At 31.7% G+C, this 25,448-nt stretch overlaps 1 protein-coding gene across 1 annotated transcript in view; it reads right to left on the bottom strand.

Moving 5' to 3' along the window:
- The window catches only part of LOC129955476 (ribosome biogenesis protein SPATA5L1-like), a 335,554-nt gene extending 311,506 nt beyond the window's left edge, over positions 1-24,048 (bottom strand). Inside the window, exon 1 of the mRNA XM_056068229.1 lies at positions 23,995-24,048. The gene's annotated coding sequence lies outside the window, so the exon portion shown is untranslated. The remainder of the gene's footprint in view (positions 1-23,994) is intronic.
- Positions 24,049-25,448: the final 1,400 nt, after the last annotated feature.

Below are 25,448 nucleotides of genomic sequence, written 5' to 3'. Positions count from 1 at the left end.
ACAATGGTACATACAGCCAAATATTAAAAACATACCAAATGCAAGTGTACAATTTGATTTGAAAGTTCGATATCAAATTTAAAACTTAGGGCATTTAAAGATTAAAGAAAGAAAAAAAATAACTGATTTGGGAATAAAAGACAAAACTGATATTCTTAATAGGTATGAAAGTTTACTAAAAACAAATAATCATAACGCTGTAGCGCAATTGCAAATTTCATAGCTTCTTCTTGATAAAATTTTGAAAAATTGTAATATTTTTGCGATTGAAACCACAACTTGATCATCATTAACTTTTGATAATTCCAAAGGGGGTGAAAGTTTTGGAAAAAGCTTAATGAATTCCGAAATGAATCAAGTATTTGGTAATTTGAAACTCGATTTGCAGCTTCATTCTACAAATTTTGTATTGTAACTTATGACCTTTTACAAGCCCGCTGACAGATAACTGTCAGCGATTTAAGCGTCTCTTGCTTTTTCAGTACCGCCAAATAGGGCCAAATGTACAACTTAGCTACTTAAAGCATCACATTCGCTTGCAAAACCCATTTTTACAGGGGGGCACATTCATACAACTCACAGACAGAATACAGAAAAAGAACAACCACGCCCGAACCGGGACGCCCAGATTAAGGGGAAGACGCGCTACCCCAATGCCAGGACGTCGACTCGCAAATTTTAGAAAACAATAAGAGTGCGAAAAATACTCAAGTTGGCTGTTAAAAAATGTCTATAAGCAGTAATTAAGGAATTCTTTAATTATTTTTAGTATAAATTATAGATACTCTCAGAACATCATCACAGATTATTTTATCAAGTGAGAACATGGTGTTGTTTTGAATTGAGGTTTTTGAAGCCACAAAAAGAACGGGCTAAAAATTGGCGATTTATCCCTTTTGAGACTTTTTAAGTTTTCGTTTAGATTTATTAGAAAATGATAAAGAAGGTTGTGACATTTGGCGACTTATCGCCAAGAAAAAGTTATAAATTGGCGCGAATGTCGGCCAGGTACCCGATTCTCCTGTTAGGGCCAATAAAGGACATGGATCGTAAGAAGTTATCATCCGAAGTAAACACATTGAAAAAAATGGGAATGAACGCGAAATAGCGATATATATGTATATATTAATTTTCAGTTTTTCTAGCTGGTAAAAAAAAGTTTTGGAGCTGAAAACGATTTTGAGAGGGAAAATTACCATCGTCACTTGATTGTTTCAAACCGGTTTAAACTAGTTTTTTTTTAAGAAAAAAATCCTGGCCTCGAGGAAAAAAAATTCAGAACTCGATTGATTTTAAATGGTCAAAAATTATCTCTTTTCTAAATGTTGGTGATTGCGTAATATGAAGAATGTGAGAACATGACATGTTTGTCTGACAAGAACAATATATTTCTGTCGGATTGATTCGACGCGAATTAAAAAAAAATAATGTTCTCACATGAAAACTTAAAATTTTCGATAGCAAATATCGTTTTTTTTTTCCTTCATTTTCTTTTCTTTTGACATGTTTAATGGATTTTATCCAATTCGGTTAATATTATCAAAATTCTTAAGTCCTGAAATAATCACATTAAGTAGAAATTCTGTATCAATAATATTCCTGAAACCTCTCAAGTGTTTATTATAAAATTCAAAAACTGTGCTATAAAAATGTAAGTGTATTTTGCTCTTTCTTGCATAGATACAGAACATGATTTTTGACGGATCTTCTAGCACAGCGGCCAGTACTCCAGAAAAACATCTGATACCTGAACATAAACTTTCCTTTATTGATCATTAGTGCCACGTTACACTGTTTTCGTAGCTTCGCTTTCCTGGTTTCAGTTCTCTTTTAAATGATAGCTTAATGATAAAAACTACGCAAACATTGTAATGACTGTTTAGTTATTGATAGAAGTTTCCTCAATAGCTTTAACAGCGAGTTAACTGAACCAACAACATAACCGCTTTCATCCAAGCAAACGTTCGTCGAAAGATATAATGAGATCGATAAACGAGTTCTAAGAGTAATCCTTTCGAAAAATAATTTACTTTTCATGAGTTTACCGCGAACTACTAAACCGCGTGAACGAAGTCTTAGAGTTCTATAAATAATGTTCATTATAAAACAGTGTGATAATGATTGTGTGTTTCGACGCATTTTAGGATAATTAGACCTAGGGCAACCGAATTCGGCATTGATACTGTTACGGTTTTTCCTCACCGTCGGTTTCACTTGATAGTGGGTGTATTGTGAAGAGAACGCAATCAGCAAGCCTCAGTAGAAAACAACGACGATTTTTTTACACGAAGGCACTAATACAAAGACGACGAGTACACAGACAACAAATATTTACAACCAAGACGAACACAGTAGCACACTACAGCAGACAGTAGCCCACATGTGGTAATCGTACACAGCACACGAAGCGGCCAGACAGAATCCAATAGGAATGGGGATCCTCGGAGGTCGCTCTATGGTCTCTCCAACGGCTGAACTTCTCACTGTCTCTTCTCGCTTTAGCTGTCGACTCACTTCTTCCCACAACTGGCTACTACACAAAAGATACGACGCTGCTTCCACAGTAGATAGCAGAATTCGGCACACAGCAGTTCAGCACTCGCTCCACGCAACGTTGGCACTCCGCTGTTTCTTCGCTATCCTCTCGAAGACTCGTTACTTGTCGGCTACTCCGATTACAAATCAATTCACGACGACGACTCTTGACGACACCCGCAGCTTGAGAGTGCCGGCCTTTTATAGTTCCCGGGTGTCGGGCCTAAAATCTTCTAGACCAATCAGGCGTATCTCGGCTCCTAATGGACTGATCGTTAAAATTCTCGAAGTTTCGAGCATTATCTATTTTGACGCGAAAGTCGTCAAATTCGTTTTCAAGTCGCCAAATGGTTACCAAGTTTGTTGCCGAGCTCTGGGATCACTGGCTTGGCATCCGGCAGCCTCGAAAGATTGTAATTCAGTCTTTCTTATGATGACACTATTCGTGCGGGAAAGCAAAATTACACGTTTATAACAATACATTTTAAGATGTGAATATATGCACCTTGAAATGATTGTTTCAAAATTTTAATGAAAGTCCCAAAATTAACTCAAGATTTGAATTTGCCACCACTTGTACAGTGAAGTGTTGGCAACACTATTAAAAAACTATTTCACAGCTGAAAGCTTAGGGTTAATTAAAATGGAGCATTACACGATGGAACAACGTGTTTTCGTTGTTGAAAAATATTTCAAAAATAATGAAAGTCTGGCGGCCACAGTTCGAAAATTTGAGAATTAGCTTCCTAGATCGTGTGATTTAATGCCATTAGATTTCTTTTTACGGGGTTATTTGAAGTCAAAGTTCTATGCCAACAAGCCCACAGGCACGCGAGCATTAAAGGAAAAAATTCAACGCTGTATCAACGAAATTTAGCCAGATTTATGTATAATGGTAATGGACAATTTCGACAAAAGAGTGCGCATGTGCCAGCAAAGCCGTGGAGGCCATTTGCAAAATGTGTTATTCCATGTATAGTCCTATCCCGTGTATTTTAAGGTTCAATAAAAATATAACAATTCAAGGAGAAAAAGATGTGTTTTTTATTACTTCAAATCTTGCATTAACACATTGTTCTATCATGTAACGCGCCATTTTTAATAACCCTAAACTATAAGCTGTCAAATTGTTTTTTAATCGGGTTTTGAACACTTAACTGCACGAATGGTGGCAAATTCAAATCTTGCGTTAATTTTGGGACACCTTTTAAAATTTTGATTGATTAAAAAGTAAGCGAAAGTTTGATGTTTTTCGCCATAGTCTCAGAAAATAATACAGCATAAATTTGATTTATACAGCATTTTAAAATTTTAAAAAGACTCTTTTTTTTAATAATACCAATTGAATTGCCTTACAATTATTACTTAATTTTTGATATTTTTTGAAATCTCTTTTTTAGGATGTTTAATATTAGATTTAACTATTGCAATGAAATTCAAACCATTTTCATTGTTTCATCAAATATTTCATCACATCATCTTCTTTCATTATTAAGGCCAAGGGAAATAAATTCTGCTAATTATTCTAAGTCCTTTACATGAGGAATTAAAATGGAAAATAACATCTAAAATGCATCAAATAGATTACCCAATGAATGCAATTACCAATGCACTTTGAAATAGATTATTCAAACAGTTATGTTTTTAATCGCATTATGATGGGTTGAGACTCCATTATCGAAGCTTTACCTCCTTTGTTGAGAGAATCATAAACAACAAGCTGCGTATAAAACATTTAATCTAAATTTAACAGAACCATTTTCACCTTCGAACCGCCAAAGGCGTTTGAATTAGCATAATCCACATTTTTGTGCGACTGAAATCTTAATACTTATTGCGCATCTACTCCATTTGCAGTTTGTACACATTTGCATCACAACTATAACGGAATCGTGATTATTGTTAAATTATGGTTACATCAACGATCAGTTGCCTTTTTTCACTTATAGATAATTTTTAGAATTTTTTGCAGTATTCTCTTCGCCTAATGCCAAATATTTACCACCACAGAGACTTGGCATTATAGATAACTCATTATTTTCTCATATACGAACTAGACAAAAAGAGTGTACAGTAATTGACACAAAACTTCATCTCAAAATTTTGAAAAAACTTCACGTTTTTGACTTCCTTGGATCCGACATGATCATTTTTGAAATTATGTCTATCTTTCTGTGAACATGATAATTAAAAAGCAAATCAGTTTAAATAAATACGATTTAGTAGGGTATCTTTATGACAGAATTTCAGAACGTTAAATGCGAGCATAATCCGTTTATGGGAAGCTTTTCTACCGTGTGCACACGGAAAATAATTATTGAAAAACACAACTAGCTAAATACAACTGAAATATGTTTTTATTACAAGAATTAAGCATTTTTTTTTTTATTTTCTCGTCAGAACAATCGTCAAAAAACTCAAACTCGAGATTTTGACGAAATCTCCACATTTCAGACCTCTCTGAGTTTGAAAAACATATTTTTGGAAAATGTCTGACCGTCTAACTGTCTGTGACAAAGATAACTCAAAACCGCTTTGAGCCAGATGGATGAATTCGGTGACATCTTTCTTTTCTTTCGGTGAATTCTTTATGACAAATTTATAGACTCCTATCAAGTTTTGAGCAAAATCCGCTCAGAGGATGTCTATCTGTCCGACTGTTCGAATATAATTTAACATGATAATTACAAAATGAAGAGAGCTAGATACATGAAATTCGATTCGATAAAATACGAATCATCACCTATAGTAGAGACAACTGTCAAATTTAGAGTCAAATCGAAAAAAGAATTGATTGTCTGTTGGTCTGTTCTTTCTGGAACATGTAAAAGTGATAGCTCAAAGACGCAACGACTTAAATGTACCAAATTTGGTATAAAATTTTGTTACTGCGATTATAGTTCAGTGTCAAATTTTTGTTTCAACTGGACCAAAAAAACTCGTGTAAAATACAAATTCGATTTTTGGATGCTATTAACTGCATGCCAGGTATTAATCAACAAATAACTTGCCAAGGATTATACGGTGGATTCAGTAAAAACACTATATTCACGGCAAAAGTTAATATTTCTTAACTATTGTACGCCAGTGTTATGCAAGGCGTTCTCTTGGATAACACCTTTATTACAGAGTATACCAGAAAATTTTGGGAAGATCACTCCAGCTTCTTTACTTTTGTTATTTTTACAGCTCTTGTATTGACTTGGAAATTTCAGATTATGCCAAGATCGCCAAGCTCCATTATACATAAGATACCAAGATGATTGTTTCCGGGGTTTCCTTGGCGATTTTCAGGTCACACCAAGATCGCCAAAAACCATTATACATATGATCCCACGATTTCGTCAAAATAGGTTCAATCTCTGATTTACTTGGTGATTTCCCGATTACGCCAAGATTGCTGCTGCTGAGCAGCCAATCGCCAAATTGGCGAGGATTTGCTGTTTTGGAGAATTTCTCAGGGGTTTTAATGATAAATAATTTACCAAGAATTGTAGATATACTTATATAAAATTTCCGATCCAATCGATCAAAAGGAAGAGAACCTGAATGCACACGATTCTTTTCACTGATCTACAAGCTAAACATAAAACGCTCAATAATTGCGTAATTATATAAAAAAGTCGAAAGAAGCAGTTCATATTTTTTTTTTCCTCTACCGAATTAATATTGTCGTATTTTATTTTAAATTGTCTTTAAGATTTCCAAATTTAATTTCCCACTGTCGTATTTTACTTCTAATGATATTTTTATGTTAATATTCCATAGTTCAGTTAGTGCAGACATTAAAATGCTGCTTTAACGCTTAGATAAAAAAAATCTCAAAAAATCATTTTCATGTAATTCCTTTTATCATCTTCTGGAGTACGAAGGAAATTTCACTCCGAGAAATATCATTATGAAATGTACACCGCCACTTTAAATAAATAAAAAAAAATCCCTGATAAATTAATTTGGCGGATAACCTTTAGGAAGTATCAGGTTTCCCATTTTACTTGTTCGTATGATAATGCGTCTGGACGGATGTCTCACGGGCGGTGAAAAGACACAATTTCAACAAGCCAGGAGAGAAAATCGAAATGTCTGAGATCGGAGTGTTCAGTCTATTAACTTTATGCGCCTCCTCTATTACCATAAAATGAGCAAGAAAAAGACACGATAGATTTGTCTGTGGAACTTTCCAGTTCATCTCTCGAATAAGCTTATTCTGTAGATATTATTTTGAGTGACTTAGCATGAGGTTGAGAAATATGAATAAGCATACGATTACTGGTTGAGAACTCCATTTTTGTAGTTGCAAAGGGTGCTCTTATTGTTTTATAGACAGTAGGGAAAGTTAAAAAATTGTTTTATGTAAAAGAAGCAAACATCATGATTGCGCAAAGAGTAGAAAAAATAAATTTAACCTTGAAAATGCAGCATTGTTTGTGTTATGAATACAATAAATAATACCTGGTGAAGACCTTTAACTAAGACTCTTTTGGAATGTTTTTGAAACTACTTTAAATTAATTGATTGCAGTTGTAGGAAAGGAACTAAATGCCCTTTTATGGAATTCGGATTCATCATTGAAAATTCTCTTTCAATCTACTTAATATGTAATACTAATTCGAAATAATTTCAGTCTGTTGCACAACAGATTTCTCAGTACAGAAATGTAATAAATTATTTTGGAGAATAATTTTTCCGCACTTCATAAAAGTATTTGGAGCATTAAATTATTTTACAAAATTAGCCACAACTCAAAATAAATTTTGAGGAGTTCGTTATTCATTTCATTATTATGTCAAAATTGGGTCATATTTTATCATAATGATGCAGAAACCAGCAGAAATGGTCTTCCCAAAACTTATTTATATATTCACTGATAAAGACGTTTTCCCAAAGAATACTTTGCATGTATTGGCATACAATCTTTGCGTGAATTTAGCTTTTTTTCTGAATCTATTGTGAGACTCTTGGCGAGTGTTTTGGCGGTTAATTCCTGGAACACGGATAATAGTATCCGAAAATCGAATTTGTGTTTCAGAAGCGTTTTATCAAGCCGAGTGAAGCAAAAATTTGACATAGAGCTACACTTGTAGTCACAAAACCACACACCAATTTGATACATTTAAATCAGTGCGTTTTGAGTTCTCGTATTTACATATTTCTTAAAGTAGAGATTAACAAAAGGTCGATTTTTTTGTTGGATTTGTTTCAAAATCTGATAAGTATCTACACTATAGATGTTAAATCAGTGTGTCGAATTTTATTCATCTAGTTCTCTTCGTTTCCTTGCTATCGTGTTAATTTATATTCGAACTGTCGGTCAGACAGACTTCCACTGAACGGATTTTTCTCAAAATTAAATAGATACTACAAATTTCATGTAAAAACCATATATCAAATTTCTTCCACCTAGTTCAAAGCGTTTTTGAGTTATCTTTATCATAGACAGACGAACATTTTCCAAAAACGAGTTTTTCGAACTCAAGGAGTTCTAAAACGTGGAGACTCGTCAAAATCTCGAATTCGAATTTTTGGACGATCACAATACTTTCTCTATACTTCGCATTGTGATGTCATGAAAATACAGCCGAGTGAATAGGCTAAATTTGTCTTTTAAATTTATTTATTTATAACATCACAGTCAGACAATACTCACAACATAAAACACATAACATAAAAACATTGATAACATATAAACAACAGGAAATTCATACATTACAATATTTGCAAATCCATTCTCACGACCATTATCTTAATCCTCAAGATAGAACACCATCACAAAGCATCAAGGCCTTTTACTTTCAACACCACCTAACACAACACAGCATCACATAGCACAACACCTCGCTGACTCCCGCCGAAAAAAAATCTCCGTCTGGTCAACGAACTACGGCGTGATGTCATCACACCCCTGATCTACACCAATACAATGCCGCCATCCACCCCTGGAAATTCTCGAGTCAAATTCTTTACAGCATATGAGAAAGTGTAGAATTAAAGGACATCTTCATTTCTAGTCTGAACATTACAGTTAAATTATGTTTTTTAAAGTTTATTTTGTTTCTACAGTTTACTTTTAATAATATAGCGAAGATAGCTTGCATATAAAAAAAGTGTATTTCGTTCCTTTGTACACCGGGTATGTATAATTGCAATTATAGGTGAAGGTATAAAGGACGCTATTGCGAAAATATCTTTAAAATATTTTTGTAAACTTACGAAAATTAGATTAAAAATTGTAAGATATTCCTAAAAAGCTTTCTTTGGCTATTAAAATGATGTAAAAATTTCTTATGTACTACAATGTGCTTCAAAGTCATTGAGGCGAAACAAAAAAAAAATGATTGATTCATTTTTAATTTAAAAAAATTAGTTAAAATTTTGCAGAACCTTTCTTTATGAAAACATACTAATAAGAATATCACTTCCATCTCAGATATCATATGTCGCAATTTGGAAAAAGCTGATCAGCCTATAAACATTATCATGTTAAAAACTGCAATATGTATTCAGTGCACCGTTAATATCTTCATAAGAATGATGCATAGCTTTTGACAAATTTCATGCGTGCAAAGCCACTGCCGACGTCCTGGCCTAGAGGTAGCGCCTCTTTCACGTGACCTGGGCATCCCGGGTTCGAGACTTGTTTCCGGTATGGTCGTTCTTTACTCTGTGTTCTATCTGTGAGGTGTGTGAAAGAGCCCCCTTGTAGAAAGAAGTTGCGCAAGCAAGTACTTGATTGTCTTCTTCATATGAGCTAAAGTCTACCCTCTGATGCTCAGGGGTCTTAACCCACAGAAGCTACTGCACTCCTCTCTTTTCCCGATCTTTTAGACTTGGTCTGAAATGGTGTTCAATCCAAAGGGGATAAGCAACAAACAAGCAGAACTCCTTCTACCAAATATCGGTTTGAATTCCTTTAATTTCTCGTAGAACTGATTATTTGAGCTGTGACTTATTTTGTGGTAGCGCTTCTTCTCCACTGGCACAAAAGCTCTTTATATGCCCTGCCCTTCCTTAGAATTCTATTCCATACCGTCCTGCTCTTGGTAAAAGTTTTCCAATGTCAATGTCATTTTAATAGTTTTCAAATCTTGTTCCATAGGGTACCAAAGGGTTTAGTCAAAAAGATCTTTCTAGATGTTTGATTGTCATCAAACCTTATCAAATGTTCTGCCCGCTTAATCCTTTGTATATCTGTAAATTTAATAATATTTTGCTCTTTAAATTCCGAGCTGGTTCTTCTCCAATAATTATCACTTTTCTTTCCACCAAATATTCCTCTTAAAATACCTCTTTTTAAATATATCAAGAGTTTCTTTGTATTTCTCAGTAATTGCCATATTTCAACGGCATTTGTAAAAAAAGGGACGAATCAAAGCTCTGTAAATGAGTAATTTAGTTTTTCCGTTGATGAAGTTACATTTCAAATATTTGTGTATTTCAAAAAAACATCTAATAGCTGATGCGACTTCATTGCGAACCTCTGGCATTATGTCATTCACAGAGTTCGTTTCAGAGCCCAAACATTTGGAGCTATTCATAGTTTCAAATTAATATTCTCTTATTTCAAAAGATGGATCATTAAAACTGGTACATGTCATATATTTGGTTTTATACTGATGAACGACAAGATACATCTTAGTTGCCTCAGCTTCCAATAAAAGGGAGGCCTGTTTAAGTGCTTGCGAGATCTAAGCGTCAATATCAGTATCATCATCAAATGCACTTTTAAAAATCTGCACAAATTTATTAAAAGTTGTCGCTCTAGTTTAATGTTAAAATCTTTTTTAATCTTTTGAATTGGCTCGGTTTATATAAAAAGCAATCTGGAACATTATGATAGATCTTACTTTTCCGTCGGGAATATACATTTTAATACTTATGATATACATTAAGATATATATATTATATACTTGTTATTATATTAATTATGATGTTATATATATTTTATACTTATGATATTAATTATGTATACAAATATTAATACTTATTGATACCTTTAAATTATATATAAAGGAATCCATGTGAAAAATCCTTTTATCTTTCTTAAAGATAAAAGGAGAAAGAAGAAGAAAGGAAACCGAAAGTCTTAACCGAAACTATAAAGTAAGAAAAACTGTTGCACTGTTTGAAGACTAATATTATTATATCAGTAATTACCAGTTTAAGAAAAGAAATTGATAAACGTAAGTCAAATGTTATTTTATAATGCCCGAAAAATAGCGATTACGTTATATGAGAAAACACAAATTAATAGAAATTTCTTTTAATTTAATATTATGTTAGTTATGTAACAGATTTCTGAAATCAAATCTTAAGAAAGTGATATTCTTAAAAGGTGGGATTGTTACACGACGAGTTTTTGCTGAAAATCGAGTGATATTTCAGTTATTGCTCATTTTATATTATTTATAAACTTTTTTATAAAACATATTTCTTTAAAAATATATTTTTTTAGCCTTATGGAGAAAAATGTAAACTTTTTCTTTAAAACAAATTCAATTTGAGTTTGTTACAAAAAGAAATATTTTTCTTGAATTTATTTCCCTACTAGTTTTTAAAGTTCCTGTTCCTCAGTAGGTCTTACGAGGGGGAGGCACGTCAGATATGAGGTTGAGAAGCTTCTGTCATGGTGGTTGGTTCTCGCCACCCGGGTGGGTACAGAAATGGGGCTGACTAGTCCCTACCGATAAGGAGACGAGCTTCCCACGGGAAGGATTGTACCGTGGACGGTAATGGCCTTCAAAACTCAACGTTAGTTCCCGCCAATGCTATCGCGGCAGTCCGGTCATTTAGATTTTATCAGCGAATCTCAGGGCACGTCAGACTAGTCAATATACGATTATCCCTCGGTGATACACAAATGATATAATTATTTACACAGAATTTAGCTTTAAATGAAAAATTTCATTGATTAATGACCAGATGTCAATTATATTTCCAAAATATCCAAATCACTTTTTCTAATAAAAACCCATTATTAAAAATTATAATAACATTCATTTTTCCCAATATAAACAGCGAATTATGTGCCTTGATCAGGGCAGTTGGCTTATAGAACTGCGAGACTGCAGCACTCCAACTTTTTTTTTTTTCAAATTCAAGCCTTAATTTATTTATTTACCTATTTTTTACATGAAATATCTAAATCCTTCGCAATCTCATTTTTCGATTTTTTCCTTTTTAATCGAATATTAATGGAAACATCCAAGGTTAATTCGGGGAATTTTCCTTATTTGTTGTCTTCTCAGGCATTGCTCTGAATATTGATTTTCCCTTTGTCTTTGTTTTCATCAGCTGAGAATGTTTATTTATATTGTTGTTGTTGTTTTTCTTTAAATGGGACTTTTCACTAACTAAAATAAATATTATAAGCAAGCAGAACGCATTGAAGTCAGAAATTATAATTTAAGCATTTCATCACTGCAGAAAGTACTATCGAATTTAAAAGAAAATAATAAAGGAAAGTAACAATATTGTTATACGTTTAAAAAAATTTTAAAAACTATTGTAGATAAATTTCAATAAAATTTTATCAGACTATTATATAAAAATTTTATTTAAAAATTGCGTTTATTCGCCTTGTGAGTGATAGATACCGAGTCAGATGATCCATGACATTTGACGTTTGTTTTGCCAGTATCGTTCGAAATACTTAATGAAAATTTTTATTACCGTGTAGTAAGTATTTAAATTGCACTTGACGGTGTTATGGTGGCAAAAAAAGGAAGAGAAAAGCTTTAACACCAAAGTAATAGCAAATGAGTTTAAAACAATATTATTTGTTAATTCTATTTTTAGACCTTCCGTTTGTGACAACATTAATGAATAACTTTCCCAAGCAATGGAAATTTTTCGTCTCTCGGCTAACAATCTTCCGAATACCTAAGCAATACATGTGTTAACCTCGCATTGATTTTAAATAGTAATGTGACGTCCAGCTATATCAAATGAAAAAAAAATGCAAAGGAAGGACTTAATGGTTTTAAGAAAGATTTTATTTTTATTTGTTTAAATTTTTTTTAAAAAAATCATGCTTTAATTTTTTATTCCTGCCGTAAAAATTCAAACTTTCTTCTGAATTTTAACTAATGCTAAAATCTTTCTTCTTTTATTTGGAATCGAGCTTTTTTGTTCGCGACATTTTTAAAGCAGTTTGTTTCCATTTACTTCTGTTTGTTTGGAGGAAGGGATTTAATCGTTCAGGATACCTACTAACCTGAGGACATGCATGATTCCAGGACAACTTCGGGGTTGGCGAGCGAAAGCGAGCACGTGGTAAAACCCTCTATTTAGTAAGAAAGATTTTTTCAACAATTTTTATTTAAAAATGCAAAAAGAAAAAAAATCTGAAAGTAGGTGGTTTAAAAATTCAGCATCCCCAATATTATTTTGCTTCTTCCTGTTTAAGACCTTTGTTAGAGTTTTGACTCCCTCCGGTGGGGAAAAGGGGAAATTCTGTTCCGCTAATCAGATGTATTCGAGACGCCGACGCGGCGACTTGTACATACTCTCTCTCCCGTCTTTTGTGTTGTGATGTGTTTGTGTGGTAGCTTAGAAATGTCCGTGTCCATATATGTGTGAAAATAAAACCTATGAAAGTTTCAACTCTTGCTTCGTCATTAATGGAATTGTCATGCACTGACTGATCAACCTTCTAGCAGAATCTTTGACTTTAAAAGAAGCGTAGAGAATATCAAATACAGTTGTTCATGGATCATATCATGTGTTATCAATTTAGAATAAAATGTAGGAAGTTTTAAAAAATACAATGTCCTAGATAGCATCAGTAAATGCATTCAAACTGAAAAGCTCTCAGCTTATCTATAGATAAATTTAATATCATAGCTCAATAATCAACCCTTTTCCTCGAATTCGAAGTATACAGAAAGAAAGTATTTTGGTTACCAAAATATTCGACCTCAAGATTTTGTAGAATTTCCACACTTTAAAGTTTTTTGCCAGCCAAAAAAAGGAATAACTGGTAATTATGTTTATCTGTCCCGGTGTATATAAATAAAAACTGAACCAGCCAAAAGAATGAAATTCGGTACAAGGTACCTAACATCAAAACTGTTGTTCTGTATAAAACTTTTACGAAATCCATCAGAGGTCATTCTGTCTGTCTGTCCGTCCTTATATATCATAATGTGATTTCACGTACAATGCAAAAAAGAGCTTCGATCTTTTCCCTCGAAATAAAACCTGAGAGAATATTTTATTTTTTAGTTCATTTTATCACCACATTAATAAAGATAAAATGCATTTTAATGAAAGATGTAAAAATATAGAGCTCTAACAGACAAACATTTGCCTTTATTATCGAATAAGGCGAAAGTTCGTCATTTGGCACTTTAGGTACCATACCGTTTAACTCAGAGGTACCAAATTTGGTTCAAGTATAAGTTCCACAGTTAAAATATGCGCCAAGGTGAAGTTTTTAAAATTTTATTTAAATTTCAATTTATTAAAAATTCAGTGAAATACTAGCCTTTTTTTTCCGAAATAACTGTTGAAAATATTACACCACAAAAATAAATTCAAATATTTGAAAAAAAAATACTTTTTTAATGACATCAATTTAATTATCAAGCAATTTTTTTTCTAAAATTTTTTGGGTACATTTTAGGAAAATAATTAATTAGGAATTTGAATATTCAATAATAATTCTCATTACTGTAATGAAATTCAAACCATTTTTTTTTTCTTTCTTTAAATATTTAATCTTTGATATTTTTTCAATGGCATAATCTAAAGGAGAAAAAAAAATATTATGTTTTTTAACTGGTTAGTTTACAGGAGGAATTAGAAAGCGTAGTTATAGTAAGGCCAAACTCAATTCACAATTAAATGATAGATTACCTGAATAACTACGTCTTTAATGGCACTTTGATGTCATGGAATTTGGCTCTTTCAGGAACGTTTATAAATACAATAAAAAAGCTTAAGTCTAATGAAAAACATAATTTTGAAGCTCATTACAATTTGCTAATTAAACATTGTTTAGAAAATCATGAACTTTCTTAATCTTTAAGAGATTTAATTGAAATTGAACACAACCAATATTCCCTGCCAGCCGATTGATAGCCAAAGTCGATTTATCTTCATCCCTACAAATATATTTATTTCAACTTTCGTTAAATTCTTTTCATGTTCAGCTGCAATAATGTAAATCCTTATAAACTGGAGTACGAAATGTAAAAAAATAAATGAGAATATTTATTCTAAAACTAATTAAAGTTATTTAAAAATTAATGATATCTTAATTAAAAATATCTTATAAAAATAACCAACATCAAATTAAAAATCTAAAAGTATAAAATAACTAGTTATTTACAAAATTAATTAAAGATAGTATAATTAAATGACTTCTCTATATTTTTGCGTTAAAACACCCGCATGGTTCCACAGATCATAACGAAAAATAAAATTCGAAAGAATCTAAAATCGAATAACGAAAAAAGAACAGTATTTAAGAACCTGATATTAAAATTCAATAAGAGTTTAATGCTACAAGATCCCCCTTCGTAAAAAGCAATCAAACGATAATACAACCATCAAAATAAAATAAAATATCATACAAATAAATTTAATTCAAAAACTAATTAAAAAAGGGATCAGTTTTACAACTAGGGAATAAAAAAATCAAGTTTTGAAAGAAAAAAAAAAGAATAATTTCTCAAGTAGCAGATTGTAATACGTTTTGGAAATGAAGAAGGAAAGAAAAGGAAAACAATTTAAAATGACAGAATTCTTAATTGAAAACTGAAGCGAATAAATTACTAAAACTATCAAAAGAAAACTGAATTAAATATCGGGAAAAGAAAACTTATTGACATAATACGTTAACTGTTTAATATTAAGATATGACACCTATAAAAATAAAGAGCCAAATTATTTATCAAAAGAGAAAGAAATGTGCAATTAAGACAGAAGTTAAAACAAAAAGTAATTACAAAAATATTGATCGAATATAAAATGATCTCAATAAAACATCCTTTTTACTTTCTGACATAAGTAAAAAGTATTGTAATCATCAAAGAATTCAAATACGAGATGTTTATGAATCTTCAAATTTTAGAGCTTCTTGAGTTTCAAAGAACATGTTTTTTTGAAAATGCTTGTCAATTTGTAATAAAGATAATTTTTTTAAAAAAAAAAACGTTTTTTTAGGCGTCCATGCTCTCAAATATTCGCGGTGTCCTACACTATAGGGTGAATTAAATATTTAAATATAAGACCAAAGTTTTATACATTTCATAAAAATATGATCGAGGAATTGGATGAATTAAAAAAAACGAAATTAGATACATCACTGTCGTGGCTGGTTCGTGAGTGCTTTGAATAAAAAGGCAAATAGAAAACTTAACAACAAATTTATTGCAGATTCGTTCGAGTTACTCTGTTCAGTAACTCCTTCTTCTCCAAGAGCAAACATTCGAAAGACATCACTCTTTTAATTACACTCGCGCTAGTTGTCTAGCGCCATCTATGAACGTTTATTTCCTAACGCTTCAAAATCCAATCATTACAATCACTTTTACAGTAAGGTCCTGTAACAGCTCAGAAATAGCTTTGTTTGAGCAAACATTTCTTTAAAATTTTACAAATAATTACATTTAATTAAATTTAATTCATTCACTCACGAATTTTCTAGTATACGAAGTATGCAATGAAAAAGCATTGTAGTCTTCCAAACATTCGACATCGAGCTTTTGGCACAAACTTCTGAACCTGAAAAACACATTTTTGAAAAATGTCTCATTGCCGGTGAACGCGATAATTTAAAAACAATTTAAACGAGAAGGATGAAATATGATATACGACCTTAAAACCAAATTTGTAGATTTAAATCAAATTTTGAACCAACTCCGTTTTACAGAAAGTCTGTCTGGCTGGTGGTACGAGTAGAGATGAACATGATAACTACAAAACGCAAGGAGCTAGATATATAGAATTTGATACACAGATCTAACATCTAAAATAGAGAACCAAAATGTATCTAAATCTATCAACCGGTTGTTTTTGAAAATATTTAGTTATCTATAATTATATTTTCTGTAGCAAATCTTCCATTTAGGATTCGAACAATCATGCATATTTTCAAAGATAGAACACATTTCGTAGATGAGTCAATTGATTATTGAGGGAACAGCAATACTCTTCCCTCAACGTCTTCGTATAATTTCAAAACTTGAAACTTTATTGATTAACGCAATGAAGAAAATTGAGTACATTGTGATTCTTTTCCTTCCGGTTGACAGATTTAGTTCAAAGTTTTATAATCTAAAATTCCAGTGCCAATACAATATACAAAATTTCATATACCTAGCTTTCTGTATTTTTTAGTTTTTACTTTCTCGTATACGAAGTATAGAGAAAAAACTCCAATCGCTAAAAAATTCGCACTTGATATTTTGACGTATTTCTACATTTTAGATCTTCCTGAGTTCTAAAAACCCATTTTTGGAAAATGTCCGTCTGTCTGGCTGTGACAAAGATAACTCAAAAAAACTTTGAGCTAAATGGATGAAATAAAGTAAATGGCCTTAACTCCAAATCTGTAGATTTCTATCAAATTTTGAGGAAATTCCTTTCAGAGGAAGTCTATCTGTCTAGTTGTTCGAACATAAGTTAACAACATAACTGCAAAGCGAAAAGAGCTACATGGATAACATTTGGTACAAAGATTTAACGTCTGTACTGCAGACACCAGTTAAAGCCTGAGCCAATTTCAACAAAGGGTTATCGGCTGACGGTCTGTACTTTCAGAAGCATGTAAAAGAGATAGCTTAAAAATTCATACCAAATTAGGTATGGGATTTTATGATTACAAATGTAGTTTTGACTCCAATTTTGGTTTCAATCAATTGGGAAGAATGGGTCTAAAACACAAATGAAATTTTCGGATACTTTTAAACGCTCACCAGGGATTAATCGTCAAATAACTCGCCAAGGATGAGACGATAGATTCAATAAAATGGCCCAATTCACGCCAAAGGTTAATATTTCATGGCTACCGTATGCCAATACCATACAAGGCATTCTCTAGGATTTAATACAGAGATACGAGAATGTTTTAGGGAGACCACGGCTACTAATTTATTTTTTGTTTTTCAAGGGTAGGAAATTCAATAACGCCGCGATATAATATAGGGTGCTCATTAATTATTGTCGGGGTTTCCGTACCTCATAACTTTCGAATAAAAAATATTACGCAAAAAACGATTACATATTCGTAAATTACAACTCAAAGAATTTTATTAACGATATTAAAGTGTAAAGCTTGCACAATTTGCACTTTGTAGGCATTCAGCTGAAGGCGATTATGTATTCGTAAATTCGCTGAACGAATTTTGACTCGAATTGAGGATGATGAAAATTACCTTCGGAAATGGTTCTTCAGTGACGAATCCACTTTTCATGCGTCAGAAAAAGTGAATAAACATAACTGCAGAATATGGGGCTCGGAGAACCCGCACGATTATCAAAAGTCAAAATTTGTTCCGCGAATTTACGAATACATAATCGCCTTCAGCTGAATGCCTACAAAGTGCAACTTGTGCAAGCTTTACACTTTAATGTCATGAATAAAATTCTTTGAGTTGTAATTTACGAATACGTAATCGGTTTTTTGCGTAATATTTTTTATTCGAAAGTTATGAGGTACGGAAACCCCGACAATAATTAATGAACACCCTATACATCCGATACATTACAAGCATTAGTTAGTGTTACCTACAGCCCCTTGATGTTGTCATTGACATTTTATATAACTTGTCACCAGCGACGTCAAATTAATGGAAAATCAGAAACAGTTCAATTTTTTTGACATTTCGGAATCTTGATTTAAGAATCTCTGTTTTGTATCAGTCTGTTACAAAAGTGTTTTTTCCCCCTTGCTGAAGTTGGATTTGTCCTTATCCCTATCTGATCCCGTCTGACAATAATTTGATTCTGAGAAGAACCACTTTATGGCATCGGTTACCGAACTGCTTCAGACATTTCTTAAGTCAGTATATCATCACATTCGAAACATCAATAGAATCGGTATTGATTCAGATATTTCATTAATTTGACGTCATTGGTGACAAGTTATGCAAAACGCTGAAGACAACATCAAAGGACTTTAGGTATTACAAACTGGTGCTTATAATGTTACATTACGATTCGATTGAATTTCCAACCCTTGTAAAAATACAGAAAGCTAGATAGATGAAATTTTTTTATATTGTCTTGACACTGGAATTTTAGATTATCAAGCTTTGAACTAAATCTGTAAACCAGTTGGAAGAGAGACACAATGTACTCAATTTGCTTCATAGCGCCATTTAATTAAACAATAAAGTTTTTAAGCTATGAAAATATACGAAAAAGTTGAGGGAAACTCATTCTCAATTTTACCTATAATTACTTAGCTCATCTATAAAATGTGTTCCATCTTTGAAAATACGCATCATGGCTCGAATCTTAAACGGAAGATTTGTTACAGAAAACAAAATATAATTATAGGTAACTAAATACTTTGAAAAGCACTTAATTCCCCTCCAAATGATGCGCCAAAAGCGATGACCAGGAAGTAACGTCAAAATTTGCAGTTTCCTATCCAGGATGATGGATGATAAGGAAAACGGCCGAGATGAATATTTCCGCAACGAAATCTTGTGGCATTTTTCATTGATATCGCAAAACGGATGCTGTTTGTTTCAATTCGTGATTCTCATTTACTTAATACACCACTGACGCCACGCAGGCCAGCGAAAATGGCGAGGCTAACCAAAATATTTCGAGCTGAGAAAGGAGTGTTTGAATACATTTTTTGCATTTCATAGCAATACGTTGACTGAAAACATCAAACAAAATCAGAAGGGATGGTCCCCTCAAACCTTTATCTCGAATTACTCTCTAATAAATACATAATCCCTAAGAATGCCTTGCATGCCAATGCAGTGCAATAGTCATGAAATATTAGCCTTTGGCATGAATTTAACATTTTTTCGGAACCCATTGTATGATTCTTGGCGAGATTTTTGGAGATTAATTCCTGGCATACTGTTAATAGTATCCGAAAACAGAATTTGTGTTTTAGACTCGTTTTCCCCAAATGATTGAAGCAAATATTTAATACAAAATTACACTTGTAATTACAAAATCCCAAACCAAATTTATTTTGAAGTCATAGCGTTTTTGAACTATCGTGTTTACATAATTTGGAAAGTACAGAACGACAGATGGTCAACCCTTTTTTGGATTTGGCTCAAACTTTAATAAGCATCTACACCACAGATGTTAAAGCTATGTACAGAATGTTATCCATCAAGCTCTCTTCGATTTGTAATTATGGTGTCAGGTTCGATTAAATGGACAGACAGACTTCCTCTGAAAGGATTTTACACAAAATTTGATACAAATCTACAAATTTCATGCAAAGAGCATATGCTAAATTTCTTAAGCCTAACTCAAAGCATTTTTAAGTTATATTGGTCACAGACAAGCAGACGGAATCATACAAATGTGTATTTTTCGAATTCAGGAAAGTCTGAAGCGTGAAGATTCGTCACAACATCGAGTTCGAAATTTTTGACTATTGCATACGAGAAAGTAAAAAGAGATAAGTAGCAATCAATTAATCAATCATAAGATCTCTTTTAGCAGTGGTGGTTTTCCAACTAGACAACAGGCTACAGCCGCAAGGCCAATTTTTAATTATTTTTTTTAGTTGTCAAATAGTTTTTGCAAAACATACAAATTTTTGAATGATAAAATATTAGAATAATATAGGCATTTTATCAATTTATCAAATATAATTCGTCAGATTCCGATAGGTTTCATTATGATCATTAAGTTATTAGAATATTCATAAAACCGAATATCTGTTTCAATAATAGTGAGAACCAATGTGGATGCCTGGCAGTCTGAAGTCTTATAAAATAAATAAAAACAAATATATATTCACAAAATTAATAAAATGAAAAATATTAACCAAAAATAAATCTTTAATATATTAAAACTATGTTGAAACATGCACCAGAATTGACCTTCTTATTAGAAGAGAAGCTACATAAAGTAGACTGCATAGGATCCTAAAATAATTAAATCCATTGTAGTTTTTTAATATTGTAGAAGAAATTCCAAAAGCGGCTTCAATACCATAAACAAAATTATTTCTTGCTATCACATTCAACAGATTGGTAATCGAACTAATAACTTAACCATTTAACTCAAACAATTCGTATTTAAGGTCATTTAGTAAAATTATTTACAAATAACAATTAAGTTTTGGCATTCTCAATTTACTAAAATATAATGTAGCAAAATCACTATCATATTACAAAATTAGCCGCCTTTAGTGTTCAGCTATATTGCCGGCAATATTGATTGTTTTTAATATGGGATTGAAACGAACAAAACATAACAAAAACGTTCATAATTCTTTGAACAATCTATCTTTAACCCTATTTAAAATTGTTCTAGACATTAAATCCAGATTATTTTAATAAACATGCACTTTTTTGTTTCGCATAGATATGAATAGATGTGCTGCTATACAGTCAATAATGATGAACTAATGCCGAAAATTCGCTACATTCCCACAATTTCATATGGCAAAATAAATCATATGGTGAATTTTATCCATGTAGTTGTGCAATTTCGAATTATCATGTTCACGTGCACTCGCAGGGGCAAACATACACCACAACCACAAACTGGCTACTCCGACCAGCTGGAAGGCACACGGAAAAATCTGAATGACCGGACCGCCGTAACAGAACACTGGCGGAAACTGTGGTTAAGTCCTAAGGGCCATCACCGGCCACGGTACAGCCCTTCCCTTGGCAAATGCGTCCTGTCATCTGTGGAAGGAAGTCACTCCCAATTTTTTCTGAACCCACCAGAGTGGTGAGAACCAACCACCATGCCGGAAACTTCTCATCCTCAATTACGAGATGCCCTCACCCCTGGATAAACAGATAAACAGACAAACTTTACGTTGAAAGATTTCTTTTAAAATTTAACACACATCTAACCTTTTTTTGTTTGTTTGGTTTGGTTTTGTTAAGATGATATACCAGATTGCCACTTTTTAGCTTGATAGAGTTTGAAGTTGTCCTGTTTGTAGGAAGACATAGCTCCAAAAACAGTTTTCGGATTAAAAAAAAGCTTATAATTCATTAAAATCTGAAAGTCAAATTTTCCGATGGTCATAATATTTCCGAAAATTTCGGCTAATAATAAAGATGTGTGAGTATGTGAGTTGGCGCTCTACAAGGCAGATTTGTTCACTTATAACTATGAAATTTCGCATATATATATATATATATATATATATGTATATACCTTGAAGTGTGGAAATGCGTATATCGAAGAGTTTTTCATTATTTTTAATAATTGAAAATGGAGTTGAATTTTGTGTTTTTCCACGATAACACCAAAAGTATTATTGTATAAAATTCATTTTACACTTTTTCAAAATTAAAAAAAGGGCTTTTTAATTATTCCAATTTTATAATCATGAAAATTTTTCGTGAATTTTAGCGATTAAAAAAAAAATTTGCACGATTTTCAATATCGTTGCCTTAATTTTATTGTTTTCTCAAATATTTAATCTTGTGATTTTTTTTCATTATTTAAAACTAAAGAAGGATTCTGTTTAATATTTGTATAATTGTCAAGATGAAGTAAAATGAAGTAAAAGTACAGCGAAATTTAGTAGACAGATTAACGGGGCATTTGCTTTTTTAATAACCCTATAATATTTTGTAACAGGTCTCGGTTAGAAAAGTTCCTTTACAAAGTAAATACTACATATGTAAAACGATTAAGATAATTAAAATAACACGGCTGTAAAGCCTCACAATCTGGCAGAATCATAGACATAAAAATATATCTAAAAGATTAACCTGCTAATAAATATAATTATTATTCCCGGTGGACCAACTTGTAGCCAAAGGATACTAATATTTGAAATAAGATTTGAATTATAGGTCTTGAAATGCAGGATAATTACAAATTGTCATATAAATTCATTATAATTTAAAAAAAATTATGACAATGAGAATGAGAAATGTCCAATTAAATAACGAAGATATTTAAATTTTTTCAAAGCTTATAAATGTGCAATTTGTCTTTTTTCCAGTACGCATTCTGTGTGGTAATCCTGTTTTCCTTAGAGGCATAAAGGACATATCATAGTCTATTTTCACAAAAGCGCTGGTAATATGGTTCTGGAGCTCATTCAGTGGGAATGTAAAAGGCAGTATGAACTCGGTATCTGTAACGTAATCCCAAAGAAAGAAATCGCAAACCATAATATCAGAAGACCTTGGGGGCCACTTAAAAAGAGCTAAGTCATCACTGAATCAGCAATGTAGTATCGAGGGATTTCCTGAATATGAGTTAGCGAAAATGAAAATATGGAAATAAAAATGAAACACCTCTTTCTTCTTTTTTTTAATTAGCATTGAAGCAAGTAATTTATATTTATAAATTATTACATTTCCGAATTATTTTGTAAATATCAGGTATTTTATATTCTTTTCTCACTCCCTTTTTGTTCTTATAATGTGAAATATAATTAGTATGATTTTAAAAATAATAAAAATTGAAATGTGCATTCGTAAATTTCAAGTTATTATGTGGAAACGTTATTTTTTATCACGTGGTGTCAATCCGACAGAAAACATCGTGTTCTCACACAGCTCATATTTCGCAATCACCAGCATTTAGAAAAGGGACGATTTTCGATCATCTCAAAATCAATCGAGTTCTAAAAATTTTTTTCCAGGCCAAAAAAAAATTTTTTTTCATGAAAAATTAGTTTAAACCGGTTTTAAACAATCATGTGACTATCAGATTACGCATGCGTCGATATTTGAAATATATATATATATATATATATATATATATATATATATATATATATATATATATATATATATATATATATATATAGTTTTCGATACCTTCCCACGCTATTTTTTTCCCCATTCTCTTCTCTGTGCTTCTTCGGGCGATAACTTCTTACCACCCTATCCGTTATTGGACAGACAGAAGAATTGGGTAACTGGCGGACATTCGGGTTAAGTTGTAACATTTTGTTGACGATAAGTCGCCAATTGTGACAACTATCTTTATCATTTTCTAATAACTCTAAAAGCAAAAAATGGATGCCTCAAAAGCGATAAATCGCGTTTTCTTCTCGTGCATTTTGAGGCTTCAAAAAGCCCAAATCAAAACAACATCATGTATTCTCAAGATGATAAATGAAATACACGACGAAATGATTAGCGTTACCACATTTAATAAGTTATACATTTCTCGTTTGTTTTTATTTCAGAATATTGCATTGTATCGTTTGTTTTTATTTCTTTTTTGCATTGCATTTCAATCTCGAATCTGGCAAACCAGTTTGAGTTATGTTGAATTGCGTTGCATTTAAATTAAGAAAAATAATTATATATTCACCTTTGTGACTGAACTTCATCTGGAAACAGTCTGATCCATTTCTGTCAGCAACATCTGTAAATTATGATCAAATTACTCTCTATCAGTTGTGAAATAAACTAATTCTAAAACGAAAGTAGAGTTCCGAGTCATAACATTTAGTTTATGTAAACATCAATGAACTTTTTATGAAAACTAAAATGTATTTGTCTTATTATGCTCATTTTGATAAACATTTGTGAGGTAAGGCGATAACAACGGTTGGAACAAAAGTAAATATTTCACTGGGATATATGATAAAAAAGTATACTTATTACAGCAGAATTTTAAAAAGATTAAAACTGACAAACAGTATGACTTATTGCACCGATCTCCTCGTGAAAATAAGTTACCAAAAAATACTTCAGATTACGTGCATTACTTGAATAAATTCAAGTAAATATGACACACATAGATAAGTTTCTTATCAAAATATCCAACGATAACAAAGATCCTAGGGGGTATCGAAAAACGTGTTTTCGTGTCTACGATTTGAAGTTATCGAAGTTATAAAGAATAGGTTGTGTTTTCTAAAGTTTCTGATAATGACTCTCATTGTGTTGTTTAGGTGTTGTTTATAGGGAAATTTTTAAATAAAGATTTTTTATATGTCACACGAAAAATAAATATCTCTGTTATCAGTCTTTTGATAACAAAATTAATCTTATGAATTAAATCAATAAATTATCTTAATTAGAGATTCTATTTTATTTGTATTATATAGAAGAAGGAAAATTAATGATTTTTGTATCATTAATTGGTGCTCCATTTGAAGTAGAATTTATTAAAAAAAATTAAGAAATCGTGAACTCGGATTATTTGTTCCCCTTTATTGTGTAGGTGATATAAATAACAAAGGAATGTTAGATAACAATACGATCGGTTGATAATCTTAATTAGGGTTGATTTTTATAAAAGAATGAAAAATAATAATCTTTATCGTTAAATATTGCTACATTTAATTGTAATTATTAAAAAAAATAAAGAAATCATCTAGTAAATTAGTTGTTCATATTTATTATGGAAATATTATAAATATTTATAAATACTTTAATCGTGTTTGCATCTATTATTATTCGCTTTAAATTCTGAGTTTTAATTAATTTATTGTATGTCTAGGGCGAAGCTGTTGTCAAACTATTCCTTTATTATTTATGTTATATATATATATATATATTCGGGTCATGAGGAATCATTATTAGACAATGTCTGTATTTCCTCACAGAAAAAATCCCTTTCTTTGAATCCCTGCCTGAGGGTGACCCTTGAAAAAGTCTTCAGGCCGGATTCTTTTTTTATATTTTTAATAATTTTTTTGGTTTAATTTTTATTTGATTTTTTGTTTTTCCTATTAACTTGATTCTAATACTTTTGTATATATATATATATATATATATATATATATATATATATATATATATATATATATATATATA

This window comes from Argiope bruennichi, chromosome 2 (assembly GCF_947563725.1).
Source record: "Argiope bruennichi chromosome 2, qqArgBrue1.1, whole genome shotgun sequence".
Lineage (NCBI taxonomy): Eukaryota > Metazoa > Arthropoda > Arachnida > Araneae > Araneidae > Argiope > Argiope bruennichi.
This window is presented reverse-complemented; position numbering and strand designations above follow the sequence as displayed.